Here is a 15,841-nt window from a genome sequence, read left to right on the forward strand (position 1 = left end):
TCAGAAGATGCCCATCGTTCTAGAGGGAGGTAAGATGATTTGTTTAGATACTTAAGCATTACATAGCTAGAATTAAGTGAGTGAATTCCATCCACAGAAGTCTGTTAGGGGAGTGTGCTGCTCATCCAATAGGGAGGATGGATACAACTCTTTGTGTGCTTAGAAATAGTAGGTGTCCTCATACTTTCTGAGCAAGCCCTATTTTCAAACAAGAGTATTCCACTTTAGTCAAGTGCTGCCTCAAAGATGAACTGATCTTTCCAATATAACTTTTAAGGAGATGTCTCAAGAGATCCTGAGTCAGTCAGATTTAGAGTCATCATGAGACAAAGTCCCACCGTGTAAGCATGTGTTTTTTGATTGGAATGTTGAGTCCAGTTTCTGGAACATTTTAAGGACATTTTCTGTTGTTCACTCAGTTGGGTGAACAACATCTGGGCACAGATACCCAGTCTGCTCCCGTGCACAGTGATCTATCTCTGCAACCTTGTAAAGCTCCCAGACCAGTATACATAGGAACTGAAATTGGCGTCTTCTCTTTGGAGCTGCTGCCATCCTTTGTGGCCATTTCCCAGACCTATGGGAAGTGCACGAAAAAATGCTGAGCACCCATTGACCTCCAGGCAACCTGCAGGTAGTGATCATCTCTCAACCACAACACTTTTTCTTCACATGGCTAAACTGTTTTATAAACCTAACTTTGCATCTCCACATGTTTAAACCTCTTCAGAGCTCAGGGGCTGGCTGTGAGAAATGGGAATATTAACATTATGTCAGTGCCCAGAAGGTCTCTGACTATGAGGCAGGCCAAGCTTGTATGGCATCAGTAGAGGATCTGCCCATGTTGGTTTAAGCTGGCTGCAAGGCTCTCAGGTGCTGTTCTCTGCCAAAATGAAGCAGTGAAGTCAAATTTGGCAAATACTTCTTGGCAAACCAAAAATACGTTTTATATGTTTGCAATTGGAACTGTAGAACTGGCAGATTTGGGGATATGGTAAAAGAGAGGAGTTTGGTTTAATTTTTTTTTATTTTTTATTTTTTCCAGGATGAACTACCAAGGGTACTGAGGTTAGAGGCACAGCCCCAAGTTACTGAGAGTCAAACTGGGGCGTGAGCCATGTGAACACTCATGTGAATGTTCTTACCCCCTGGTATATATGAACCGTCTTGCATTTATTGCAGGGTAAGAGCATTCACACGGGCAGTTACCACAAAAAAAAAACTGGCATCTTATTAGTTCACACCCTAACTTACCTCGTGGTAATTTGTTCATGTGCCCATCCCCTAAGGTGCCATTCCCAAAGAGAAGTTAGAGGACGCAATGTCCCCTTTGTACACAGTCAGCAGCTTAGTGGTTAGGGCACTCACCCATGGTATGGGAAAATGAGTTTCACAAGTTTCCTCTCCTTGATTTGAAACAGGAGTTTGAACCCAAATTTCTTAAATCTCAGCAGCACAGACTAACCAACACATTATTCTTTTTTACAGAACTACCAAATCAATTATTCACTTTGATTGAGTTTTGGCCAACACTTGGGACTCAGCCAGAAACCTGTGAAGCTCGGAGCAGAAGCTCTCAACTTAGCACCCATAGTATCTAAGTCCTGGGTGCAAATCAGGATAGATACTGTATAGATGGATTTTGCAAAATGTTGAAGCCCATTAGGATATACACAAATGTTGTTGCAATGCTGCCTTTGCATGCCCCAAAACCCCATCTAGCTCCTAGCCAAGTTTTGCTACATGTTGTCAGATATATACAAGCCTTAACTGGGTTCCTTCTCTCTCCTGCAATGGGATAGGAGATGGGACTGAGAGATATGCCTATAATTTACATACGTTATTAATGTATGTCCCTGATAGCATGTATAATAATGTGCTATGTATCAGCCCAGCACAGGAAAGATTCTCCCTGTTCTTGGGCTTGATCTCAATCTGTGTGACCCAGCTTGGTGCTTTCACATAGAAAATGAACAGAAATGCTCAATTATTTAGGATAAATACAAGGTTAAGCAGCACGTCCCTGGCCTGAAATCAAAATGTGAAGCAATTTGCAGGATCAAGACCTAAAGAAGCTCAGCTTCTAATCCGAAGACAGGTCAAACTCGAGGGAAATCTAGTCCTAACTTTAACAGACTTTGGAGCAACCTTTTTGTTTCTTCTACTTAGCTGCCTACTTCCGTGACACTTGTGCCTATCCAGCATCTCCCAGAACTTGTGCCAAACAAAGCTCACTTGGCTGATGGATCCAAATGTCATGAGGAGTCCAACAGACAGGCAGCAGGATGGCTTGAGCCTTGGCTTCTGCAGGAAGCAGATGTGAGAGATGGAGAAGGGTAGCTGAGAGCCTTCCAGGAGTCCATCCCTGCTCCCAGCCTTCCAGTTCCTCCAGTGCCACAAAGCACATGTCCTGAAGGTCATCTTTCTCCTTGCACAAGCTCTCCCGTTCCACCTCTGCATTTTAAACAAACTTTCAAAGGGTCTTAATTTCACAGAGAAAGAGGCAACAGTGACTGGAAATGACACATACGACACCTGAGGTGTCTATATCTATTCCTTCCCGATAGTAATAATTATGCCTAACTTAGCAAAGTTATGCCTACAGCTAAGATCATGCCTAATGTAGCAACCAAGCAGTTTCAACAGCAAAACCTATGCACAACCCTGAAATGTAAGCAGTTTAAAGGGTTGTTCACACGACTTCCACCACTCTTCCGACACACTGATGCCAACTCATTCTCCTGGGATCAAAGACAATCCCAAGCATCTTCTCTGATATCTTAAAGGTCCAGGAAATTTAAGAAGAACCAAACCTTTCTGCATTCACAGTAACAGAAACAGTCTGGGAATCTGAAAACTAAACTGCCCAAATGCATGAAGAAGTTTGTGCAGATCTTCTCAATGAGTTCAGCAGAACCATAGAGATCTCCAACTCACTTAAAAGGTGTGTGAGATCTTTTCTCTTCCTAAAAAAATAAAACTTTAGTCAACTTTCATGTTCACAAAATTGGAGGTTCATGAGTTTAAGGTCTTACAAACACGATATTCAATATTGTCTTTAAATGAAAAAGACAACAAAAATCAAAGCTAATTCATTATCACCACGTACCACAGGCACAAGAGAGGGCAGTATGAGTTTGTGATTCTTGCTGCAGTTATTTCAGAATTGTTGTTGTTCTTGAGGGTAGTATCTATCACAGTACACAGAATCATAGAATCATGAATGTTGAAAAAGACCACTAAGATCATCTTGTCCAACCCAACCCCGCCATGCCCAGTAGGCCGCATCCCACATCCACCTAGCAGTTCTTTACTGGTTCCAAATATTAGTCCAAATGACTAATTATTTGACCAGTGATGCTTCTGCAAGAGTGTGTTTCTTGAACAAGCTTTTGCACTGTAGGCTAGCACCACAGCAAACAAAATGAGCAGACTTTTACAGAAATACAAATTCCTTATCTATGGGGTCCCATAGCTGAGGGATCCATATGAGTTTAAGAAATTGAGAATGATGCAGCTTTAGCAACTGACCTAACCTCGTTCATCCAGAAGCCAGCCACCCAGGCAGTCATCTTGCTTTTATCACCAGCAAAGAGACCAGCTGCTACAGAGAGAGTCATTGCGTTGGCAATGTGATTGGCATCATGGATAGGTCTGGTGAATCACAGTGAGGAAGTGTCAGTTTTCATTCATTGACTAGAAAGGGAACTTAGATGACTACTTCAGATGAGATGTCCAGTTCTGACATGGGGTAGGATGTGCTCAGCACGACTGAAGTGTGCAAGTGTTGTATACATCCCTACAGTACAGTGAACAAACTTAAACTCTTCACTCACAGTCTCTGTCATACTGACTCACAAGTGTTCAGCTGCCCTGGCTGTTGTGCTCACTCTAATGGTTTTGCAAACAGTGAGTCCAAGTCCAGCACAGCTCTTCTGTATCCCAGTCTGCTCCATCACCCCATGCTGCACATTGACGTGGGATGTGTGCAGCCTGACTGCTAAGAACTATCATAAAAAATCATTCTTCAATTTTTTTTCACCTTGTTTTCATCCATCCAGGTCACCAAACTATTTGTTTAGGTTTGTGCAGGACAGAGAACAAAGATGACCAGAGGTCTCATGTCCTAAGGAAGTGCTTTACCCCAGATTATCTTTTCCCCTGGTTTAACATGGAGTTTACAATTAATTACATACTCAAGGTCTTGCATGTTGTCCTACCTTTCTTGTACTAAAAATGGACGTAACTGGGCTCTTCCATGCAAGTACCCAAACAAGAGCCTGTATTGGCCTGCAAAAAATCTATTATTGGAGAAAAGAGAACAGGTCCGAAGTTCTCAATTTCTTCCAGATGAGTGCCAGTGTCAGAGGCAATAGGAGCTACCACTAACAGCACTGTTGGTGGCAGACACCACAGATAGATTAGCTGACATGCATTTGTGGCTGTAAATGCATGCCAGACTATATAACCCTTGAATTAGTTTCCATCCCACAATTTGGAAGGTCTGCTGGTAGACATTGCAGTCTACTTGTAATCGTAGTGGAACTGTTGGAATGCTGTGCTGCCAACACACTGCTTTATATTACAACTGAAATGGAATCTTTCATTCAGCAGGAGACCTGAGACCTCACATTGCATCAATGGAACAGATGGACTCACTGCTCCTTTCTATTACAGACTTCCCATATGCCTGTGGGCAAGTTACACCAAGGGTTGCAGTGGGCACTGAATTAGCATTTCCCTGTCTGATTCCTAATCTTCTGCTAATGTGCCTTATCTATTCTCTTTCAGCTCAGTTGTTTGCCCCCATCTGTCTGGTCCATATTACTCTTTCAGGCCAAAGCTCACTCCCATGGCACCCTTGGTCTCCTGTTGTTAGTGACTTTCAAGTTTTGCAAGCAATCTGCTAATATCCATGACCTGACCTGTTAGAAAAGCACTGTGATCCAGTAAACTCCTTCCTTGTCCAGCTGATATTGTTAGTAATGACTCAGTGCTAACTACCTCTCCTACCCATTGCTTCTTTGTGGCTGTGACTTAGGTCTATTTAACCCAGCCTGTGGCACTTGAGGGTGAATGAGATGATTTCTGGGTTGAATGATTTAATGATGGTAGGAGTTGTTGTGCCTATTATTGCAGACCCATGGTGGGATGTATCTCAACAAGCCTAAGGTGTCTAACAGTTAGACAGTTACGTCTATTCTGCTCACCTTCTGTAAGGTAAGTGAGCACTCCAACAAAGCAGCAAAGCTAATCCACTTTCTCCTATATTCAGAATGAGCTTAAGGTATTCATGGACCCATCATTGCAACCCCCGGACAAGAAGCAGTTCAATAAAATCAGTTGATTGCTCAGGTTGCAGCAGTGCACTCAACACGTTTCAGGCATAAAACAGGAATTATATGTCTAAGTAGCCCTGCACTTCACTTCTGCTCTTTTTCCACATAGCCTCATTGCTTTGTTTGAGCACTTCTCCCAGCAAATCTTTCCGTACGGTAGCCAAACCGTGCCTCTGCTAACACTGCCCTGGAGATCAGGCTTCCATTTTCTCCCCAGCTTGATGCTATTTGTAAATAGGAGTGTAACAAGGCCTTGAAAAAGGCAGCATGCTCTTCAAGCCAGCTGACGGACTGGGTAGGCCAGACTGGCCTTCCTAGGCAAGGAAGGCAAGATTCCTCACTAGCAGAAAAAATGTAGCGTATCAACACAGACATCAACACAGACATCAAAATACCTATAGCCCATATGCCTAGCACCTGACATCAGGAGGGTACTGCTCCCAGAGCCTACAGGACGGCTCACCATTGGAATTACAAAGCCAACCCACAAGGAGAGGCAGCACTCCTGTGTTATGCAGGGTCAAAGTCAGGTGCCCAGCTCACCTGGTATGGATTGGTAAGGTAAAGTCTTTCAAAACAAATGCACCAGGCTTGCTCTTCTTATGGAAGAATGTGCCAGAGAATGATACTTCCTAAGAAATCTCTTTAAATGCCCTTCTATTGTATGGGAATTTTTCTTAACTCTTCTATACCAGTGTGGAATGCAACACCAGGTCTTTAAGTGACAATTTCTAGAGGTATTTCAGTCTCTAAAGATGTGAATAACTGACTACTGGGTTTTAAAAAACAGTCTTCCTATGGGAGTATCCTCTTAACTTTCTACATGTCTATCTGGATCGTTGAGTACACACTTTTTTTTAGGAATGGAATCACAGTGGAAAAAAAAAGGAGCTGAATTCATCTATGTAAAATGATATATGTTTGTCTGATCTCATCATCCAGGATCCTGTTGCAGGCAATGGTGAGAAAACTGGCACAGCTGGGGTGTGATTCATCCCATCCAAAGGAGAATGCCTAACATACGTCAGATGAGTTGCATCCTATTTCTCACTGATAACTCTAAAGGAAACTTCGCTAGAGATTGCTAAATATGAAAGATTCTCCTCCAGAAGGGACAGGGATCAAGCCTGGATCTCCCAGAATCATAGAATGGCTTAGTTTGGAAGGGATCATCTAGTTCTAACACCCATTAAACAGATTTTAATGCCTCTAAAGGAACAGTGGATCTCCCAGTAAATTCTCCAGACCTTATTTGATAGTGACATTTCATCACTTTTCACTGGGCTTTGGAGTGGACCTCACCTGTCCAGCAAGATCTTAGACTGCCTCACTTCTTCCCAGTTAATACAGTCCTGTAAAAAATAGAAATGCTCCCTTACTTGTGTCCTCAGCCTGCAAGGATTTGCAGTTGCTCTCTGTCATGCCACACAACAGTGTCTAGCAACAGGCTCTATTGTTGCTCTTCTGGGGACAGGGGGAAAAACTGAATGGTGGGCTTGGCAGCTGTTCAAGGAGTTTCGTTCCTGCCTTCCCACCCCTTAGCAAATATCTCTATTAGACAAGGTGCACTCTTCTGGTAGCAGAAGAAACTCCTGCTTTGCTCACTGCTGCTTGGCTTTATTCCTTGGGCTTTGCTATGGCAGAAGAGGTTTCTGCCTTTTCTCACTACTCTGTCCCAGAATGGCAATTCCGTTGAATAACAGCAGATTCCTTGGCAACCTGAATATGCCTAACCTCTGCCATTAAAATTGTATCTTCCAAAAGAGATGGAAAGGAAATCTGAAACTGGAAATGTGAAATTCAGTCTGGGAAAAGAGAAAGGATTTGATTTCGGAGAACAGAAAGTAAAGCAAAGCCAGACAAGCTCTTTGAAATGCAGATTCAACTCTCAAGGAATGACTGTGTCCTCTGCTGACACGACTTGATGGAGATGCAAGAATGCCATTTTGAATCTTATTTTTCAAGTTTTCAGTTGACCTCCCATTACAAGCTTGCATCAATAACTTGTGGATGTGGTTGGAAGATGGAAGACTCCGGGTGTGTTTGACAGCAGAAGATAAAGAGCTGAGGAAGGTGTATTTGCGCTCCAGAGTGTGCTGGATTAGAAGCAGGATTAAGCGTGTTACAGAGAAAGCCACAAAACATTCAAGCTACTTAGGCTTTCAGCAGTGGTGCTGAGACATGGCAGCATATAAGACGAGGTGAAACTGCTGAGGATAGAGGTGGTTTTAGCCTGGAAGGCATGCACATTGCTGTGAAAGCACAGTATGATCATATCACCGAAGCACCCATTCCAGTACACCAGTAAGCACTGCGCACCAAGGAGCTTCTTAAAATAGAGGGAGGAGGTAGAGAAGAAGTCCAAGACTTGACTTTAGGCATGCTTTAGCCAGGCAATGATAATTAGAAATAGAGTTCATATTTCTACAGCAAGAAAATAGTGAAATGAGCAAATTCTCAAAAGGGAATCCCTGGCTTTTGAACAATTTGAACAGTGCCCATGGAGGAGATGTTTCTGAGCTGTCTGCCTCAGTTCTTCTGGAATAACAGAGTTTAGACAGTCATGTTCCATGTTCCATCATAGGACTGACACATGAATTGCACCAGAAAGTGCAAAGAAAGCCAAGGGCACCTGGCTTGGATGGAGACATCCAAACTGCAGACATGTAATGGATAAAGTTAATTCCACCCTGAGACTTCACTCAGCTGCCTGCAGATAGGCATCAAGAGCAACTGAGATGCTGTAGGGTTTACTTCATTGGCTTCCATCTGCTGCTCAAAAAGGAGCATGGCATCTGTGGATCTTATATGATCTCCTCCGGGCCAGTGAGGGCTAACAGGATGCCATCAGGCATCTTAACTGAAAGTAGACACCTACGCTTGGGCACCTGATGGAAAACCAGGCACCTTCACTTTGGGATTAGGCGCCTTTCCTGCAAGACAAGCTTAAACTGAACTCTAGGATTGATGCATGGGGAAGGGCTGAGCTTCCATATCCTGTGACAGACACGGGGTCAGGCTAGAAATGTGGAGGTCTCCCATGATCTGAGCTCAAAGAACCCCTGAGGCGCTCTCTGAGCCTCTGAGGAAAATCTGACTTCCCTGCATGGAAGAGGGGAAACAGCCATCCCAGATACCTGGGACACCTTGTGAGGTCTGTGAGAGGGGAACCAGCCCACACATGGACATGACCTTGTGGAGAAGCTTCAGAGTACGCAAAGATGGAATGAGAGAAAAAGCATTTTGCACCAATGCAGTGTGGGAAAGAGGAGTAAGCACACTGGAAAAGATTAACAGCATCCCTGCAAAAAAAAAAACAACCAAACAAAAAAACACTATATCATAAAAAGCACAACTGACTGTCATCGATACCAGAACAGAAACTGTGATGAGGAGACCAAAGGCACCTTGAACTCTTTGATGGCCTGGGCTCTACAAATGCAAAGTGCTCTCCTGGGTATCAGCAACATCCAAGTGGGAAAGGGCCTGCGAATATGCAGGTGGCAAACAAGGGGAAGAGACAAACAGTGTCTTTGTGATGCATAACGCTCTCCCCTGGCTTAAAGGCCATTTTTAAAGGCAGTGCCCTATGTTAGGAGTTCAAAACAAGGGAGTTAACACATTGGTTCCTTTTCCCTCTGTTTTTTTGCAAGCACTGGTAGAATTTGGAGTGAACCAGCGAGCCACTGATTTTTAACGTGTTGTGCTTAAATTATTACAGAATTTAAAGCAAACCAGCAATCCTTGCCACTTTTAAAGGGGTAGAAGGGAAGAAAATGGGTATGAGTGACCCATGCTGGATGGAAACATCTGGCAGAAGCAGACTAACCTTGGGCCTGACCCAGCAAAGCCCTGGATGTTGGGGGAGGCCCTCCCTGGGTGCAGGATGCTGCCCTGCTGTACTGTGGATCTTACGGACCTTGGGCCTTCATTTGGCTCTCAGAGGTGCCAGAAGAGCAGAGTTGCTATTAGTGAGTCAGTATTACCTGAGCCTTACTTGAGCACAGCACGTGGACAAGATACACATGCTCTGGTCCATACCTCTCCCTCTCCTGTTTCCCCTCAACTTCCACTGTATTTCAGGGCTTTTTTACTGGCACCACCACTGTGACACCAGCCCTACCTGATTGGGCAGAAAGCACCAAGCTGCACCATTCCCAAAGACGTTCTGGGTCTATCTGGGCCTAGAAAGCTCTTCCCTGCCTCTGCAGTGAATATCTCCAGACCTACACATTTCTCTTCTCCATTTCCAGGTCTGGGGGGTTTCTTTTGGCTCCAGAGCAAGCACATGAACCCAGTTCTGCTCCAGCAAGGAAACTATGACATGGATTTTGGTGGGAGCAAAACCAATCTATCCCTGCTTGCTGTAGGCCCTGGGGATGAGGCCCTGTGCTCAGTGTCCACTCACTACAGAAACCCAGCTGTCCAAATGGAGCTCCTGTGACTCAGAGCCAAGAGGATTTCCCCTGTAACACACTTGTGCAATGCTCCTTAAGTGCTATCATTATGCTGTATAAAAAGACCGATGAAACATGGCTAGGATATTTGAATCATGCACTCAAGTGACACAAGCAAGGGCACCTTTCCCTGGGGAATGCCAGTGCTGAGGGAGGTTGAAGTGGTTATGTGGACACATGGTTGTCCCCTGTGGCTTTTCTCACCCTCTTATAAACACAAAGGTAACACACCTGCTCCTGGTGAGGCCTAGTACAGAACAGCATCCTTTCTCTGCTGCTCTGAGCCGAATTAGCTCATTGCAGTTGTAGGAAAAGGGATGTGAGCAGGAAGATGATCCCATGGATTTGGGATGGTGATAGCAGCCTTATTTCTCCTGGCACATCCAGGGCAGGAGCAGCAATCTTTGTCTTTCCTTTCCTAAAAGAGACCACAGGCTCAAAGTAAAATCTAAGGTTTCTCTAGCCTGATTCCTGAGAGATCAGTCAAAATGTCTGATTATTATTTTTATTTTCCAAACAGAAAGCAGGGATGGTGACCATTTCCAAGTTCTAGCCCAGGTTGGAGGGGTCCCTATGCAACCTGATCTAGTGCTTGATTTACTGGTTGGCAACCCTGCCCACAGCAGGGGTTTGGAACAAGATGATTTTGAGATCTCTCCTAACCCAAGCCGTTCTATGACTCCATGATTCATTTCCAAAACCTAGCTTTACAGCTTAGTATGGAAAATGCCATGTGCATGGGTGAAATGTTACATCAAGGTGGCACAAGAGCTGGGAGAGGAGAATGGGACTACCTATGACATTAACATCTACTGCCCCGAAGCAACCACCTCTCTACTCTGCCTCACGCTGTGCACTGCAATAGCACCCATGAACATGGAAACTGCAGAAAGGTCTTTAGAAAGAAGAAAAGACCTGCCTTCCCTTGGTGAACCAGACAAGTGAGCGTCTTGGTGGTACAACCAGCCCTGTGTGGTAACCAGTGTTAATAGTGCGACCCAGGACAGGGCCTTTAAAGTCTGCCTCTGCTTACCCATCTGTAAAATGGTTATAAGAAACAGAAAATCAGATAATTTTGGATCATTTGAGTTGGAAGGGACCCTTAAAGGTCATCTAGCCCAAATTGGCTGCAGTGAACAGGGGCACCTACAGCCCCTTGTCCTATCACAACAGACCCTGCTAAAGAGTCTGTCCCCTTCCTTCTCACAGCCCCCCTTTGGATGCTGAAAGGCAATTCTCAGGTCTCCTTGGTGACTTCTCCAAGCTGAACAGCCCCAGCTCTCAGCCTGTCCTCATAGAGGAGGTGTTCCATCCCTTGGACCAAATTTGTGGCCCTCCTCTGAATGTGTTCTAACAGATCCATGTCTCTCCTGCACTGAGAACTCCACATCTGGACTCATCCTTTACCTTTCTGGACACTTACCAGTGCCTAAGCCATGTTACTGAGTGCTTCATGGTTTTCAGATGAGATTTCTTAGAGGTGTTCAAAGGTATGTAAGGGACATGTTTTGACTGTAGAACTGCCCGAAAAGGGCTGGGGAGCAAAATAATTCACATTTATTTATTCCTTGTTAGAAAAGGCTTTTTTTTCTTGAGCCAATGCTTTGGCCCAATGCCTTTGCACAATACACCTCAAGCACGGACCAGGCAGGTGCAGTTTCCTACTACTTATATTGATCCAGGAAGGTCTCCTCAGCCCATGTGCCCTCTATGCCCATTGCTGCCTGGGTGCAAATCACCCCTGCTGTGCTTAGGAATACCCAAGATAATAGGAGAATTGGTAACTGAGAAAAGGCTAAAGCATCATTCTGTGATGACATACTGTCTGGCAGAAAGGGGCCATGTAAGATACTGTTGTAACATAGGTATTCTAGATATAAAGGCAATTCCCAACCCTTGGGGCAAGGGTGGGAGAAGAGAGCATGTACAGGGATTGCACCTCATGCAACCACCTCTGCAGAGGAGCATGACGGCTGTTTAACATCACACTGCAACCTGCTGCAGTAGCAGAGGAAATGAAGATGAATACCACTGCCTTGGAAATGTCAAAATCCTCAGCTCGAGTTAATTGACAAGAGGAAGAAAGGGTAGATGCAATTCATGTTTCTGAGCTCTACAGATTGCTTTAGGAGCTCTGATGTCAACGTGCATGGCTCATGCTGTCCCTTGGGTGACCTTCCATGGCTCTGCCTCCCTCCCAATTAACGAGGAATGATCATTTCTCACTTAACGTGCTCACTCTCTGCCAAAGCCTAAGCTTTGGTTTCTCAAGTGTGGAGCCTGCCAAGACTCAGCTCCATTCTCTAGGATTTGTCATGAAAAAAAAAAAAGAATTGTGTTTTTCATGGGATCCAGAACCCGTCTTGGCTTTCACCAACCCCAGTGCAGATCGGGGGCCATTTCCCCCACCCTAAGGTGGACAAATGCCAGGAGAGTCCTGAAACATGGCACAAGCTAGGAGTTCATCAGCTCTCAGGGACACATTCAGCTGTGGCACCGCATATTGCTGGAATAATTCCTCCAGGGTATCCTCCCAGTGGTGAGGCTGCCCTCCCACCCTGCTCCCATAAGTTTGTATGTCTTGAAGCACAAGGAATAGGAATGGAAAGACGTAATGGATCACTGTTTCAGAGCCTTCTGGGCTGCAAAATGGCTACTGCAGAACATCACCAGCTTTGGCCATTCTCATCCTACATGGATGATCCAAACAGTGCTGCTTTAACCACTGTTGGACACTGAGCAATAAGAAGCTAAAATCAATGGAAAAAGAGGTGGAACTTAAGAAAATATCCCTAACACACACATCCTTCTTGTCCATCTCCAGTGACACTGCTTTCACTCAGCTGCTAGCAGTTACTGCTCATCTCTTAACCCAGTTTATTAGGAGGCCAGTGCCATCCCACTTCACTTAGGTGGTACAGAGAGCAGCAGATGAGATGGGAGCTCCAGCAGATCTCACCTATCAACCTCTGATACTTTCTGCTTTCCACTTCATGGCTGGATGAGGTGCTCTTAGTGATCTTTTCCAACTTTAATGATCCCAGGATATATCACATGGGGCTTCCAGTGCACCTCAACCAGTTCACATTGCATCAGCTGCATCCCACCATTCTTCCTGAATCGAACCCTTCTTCCTCCTGAGCCATTTCTGAACTCTCTGACTGTCCCCAAACCAAGTCTGACTTCATGTCATCAGCTAAGAAATAAAATATACACACATTTCTTCCATTGCATGTACAGCCAGCCAGTCAAGGCAATGCAAGTCAGCTGGGAAAAGCTGTAACACTGTGGTGCCACCAGTTGTGCCTGGACCCCGGGAGGATGGGGGACATTTAATCCTCTCTGCTTATAAATCCTGCTTCTGCATTTCCTAATTCTCCTTCCTTCACCCTCTCTGCTCTCCCTTCTTTTATTTTTAGACAAAGAACGCTGACATTTGAAATAAATAAAGCTTTATTATCATTATTTTGCTATTGATCTGAATGCAGAAGAGCCGTCAGGGGCTGCTTTAAGTGGCACAGTGCAGCGCAGCGCTGTGCTGGGGAAAGTCCCACAGAGTGACGGTGCTGCAATAAATCACACCGGCACGTCCCTGCAAACTTAACTTACCACCTCAGTCCCAACAGCACCCACCCCCCTGTCATCCGATCTCTTCTGCATTATTCCCAAATCCTATTTCTTCCCTTTCTGAAAGCACGTTATTTAGGAATCGTCTGTTTTTAGGAAGCTCTCGCAGCTTTCACCCCACATCGTCACTAAATGATGCAGGCAGAGCACAGCAGCTCCGGGGGATTTTTTCCTTTTTTCTCCACATTTTCCCTTCTCTTATTCTGCATTTTCCCCCACAGACCGGGGGCTGTGCAGAGCCCACCCGGCACTGCACAGCCCCATTTTGAGCAGGTGCCTCTATGCCACGGTGGGAATGGCAACTCAAACAGCGCAGCCAAGCAGGGAGCTCTGCTTGGAGGAAATTACAGTAACAGCCACATGCCTGCTTGCTCCCCCTGACAGATACATGCTTGGTGTTTCCCCCAATTTCTTTCCTCTGGGAGAATAATTAACCAAACCCTACAGGGGAGCATCGTTTCTCAGTCCCTGCTTTTGCTCAAGCTGGGAGCGGAGCGAGCATCCATCGCTCTGCATGCATTGGGGTGAGGTTATGTTTTAATTAGGAACTCTTATTCATAGGGGGGACAATTTGGGGATGGTGAATGAGGGATTTTCTGCTCCGAGCAGTCATGTGGCTGTGAGCAGATGTCGGGGAGGCTTTAAACAGAGATGTTTGAGGAGAGATGTTTGTCGCTTGCGCTCCCGGAGTGAAACATTTCTGGCTCTATACTCTCTACCAGAAATTAATAAAAAATAATGAAAATGTGTAATTAAAAAAAAAAAAAAAAAGGAAAATGGAAGAAAAAGGACAGCTGGACAGCTTACAATTCAAATAAAAGAAAGATAGGCTATCGATTTTCTAAACTGAGTAGACTGGAAGCGAGCTGTCCTTGCAGGGCACAACGATTTGGAGGAAGGGGACTGCACTCCCACCCCTGTGATGTGAACGGGGCTGTCCCGAGTGCCCCCACGCAGCACCTCGGCACCTTCACGCCCCCCCCCCCCCGCGTACCCCCAGCTCCGGCCAAGGGGCGGCTGCGGGTTTTATGTCCCGTTTTGAGGATAAATAAAAGTGGGACAGGGATGTGCATGGGGGGAAGGCAGCAGCACGCGGAACAGCGCCCGGCCCGACTCCCCCATTCCCACCCCGAACCTTCGCATTTCCATCGCCTGAGGGGGTTTTTGCTCTCTTTGCTAAATAAACGTCTAAAACCGCCGGACGGCACCGAGGGAAAGGACGAGAGGAGGAGGGGATTGGGGTGGGATGGGGGGGGGGGGGGGGAAGAAAAATACATACAGAGAGGGAAAAAGCATCACTGCTTCTGTCCCCCCGCACACAGCCGATGTGCGCTCGGACCAACTCCTGCCCCTTGTGACCCCCCGGCCCGACCCGCACCCCACGAGCTGCGGGCTCTGCCCCTCGCCGGGTGACAGGGGAATATTTATGTTGGTATTGAAGGAATGCGCTTCCTTCTCCAATCAGGAATGCAACCGGAGTTTCTAATTATAAGTTAGATGGTGGCTGGGAATAAAAGATCGCTTTTTAATGACTCCCGTCCAGGTGCTGCTCCTTCTGCCTGTCTTCCCAAGAGCGCATTTGCATTTTATGGCCTCTCTCCCATCCCAACGATTTCCCTCTGCTCTCGGACATACCTGACATAGTTGCAGGGACTCTGCCTTCAACACACCGCGCTCAGCGCACCCGAAACCCTCTCCTTCCTTTAGCGGCAGAGGCGCGTCAAAAGAACAACCGAGATAGATACAGATATCTACACATAAACACATATTTTGCCGGTGCCCCCCGCAGCACCGCCCCGGCTGCATCCCCGAGCTCCGTCCCTCCGCGGGCTCACCCCGATCTGCCCCCCACCCCAACACCGTACAAACACCTCCGGACCGCTCCGCACCCGCGCAGCCGCCGGAGGAGCGCAGAACCCGCTTTGCGCCTTCCCCGCTCGGCTCTCCCTTCCCTGCTCTAAGGGCTTCCCTCAGCCCAATTACCTCCGCGGGGTAATTAGAGCAGATCGTGCAGTTACATGCCTTGCCCTGAACCATTTGCTTTTTTTTTTTTTTTTTTTTTTTTTTTTTGGTGGGAGAGAGAATCATAATAATAAAAACCTTCTTAAAGGCGTAGGGTGAGGAATAGGAGCCCGAAAGTGCCTTTTTTTTTCCCCAGTTGGGACCGCGCAACTTTCCGCTGCCTTCCGCGCAGGTCGCTGCGCCCCTCTCACCTCTTTCTTCCCATTCATTCCCTGCATATCCCTTAAAGCGAAGGGGGGAAAAGACATCTTTCCATCCTCTGCCCCCCTTCCTTCCACCTGACTGGCTCGAAATCACCTTGAAATGCTCATGTCAACTTGTATCATTATCTCTTTAATTCAGGCAGCGCCTTTTGTTCTGCACAGGAGAGGATCAAAGCGCTTTAAAAAAAAAAAC

At 46.0% G+C, this 15,841-nt stretch overlaps 1 protein-coding gene across 4 annotated transcripts in view; it reads right to left on the minus strand.

Moving 5' to 3' along the window:
* WNT3A (Wnt family member 3A) overlaps positions 1 to 15,841 on the minus strand; it is a 90,881-nt gene that overhangs the window by 73,162 nt on the left and 1,878 nt on the right. Inside the window, exon 1 of one of the 4 annotated variants that reach the window (NM_001398208.1) lies at positions 15,059 to 15,453. The exons of the other annotated variants lie outside the window; for them this stretch is intronic. The gene's annotated coding sequence lies outside the window, so the exon portion shown is untranslated. Of the gene's footprint in view, positions 1 to 15,058; positions 15,454 to 15,841 lie in introns of those variants that run through there. 4 annotated transcript variants of the gene reach the window in all.

This window comes from Gallus gallus, chromosome 2 (genome assembly GCF_016699485.2).
Source record: "Gallus gallus isolate bGalGal1 chromosome 2, bGalGal1.mat.broiler.GRCg7b, whole genome shotgun sequence".
Taxonomy (NCBI): Eukaryota; Metazoa; Chordata; class Aves; order Galliformes; family Phasianidae; genus Gallus; species Gallus gallus.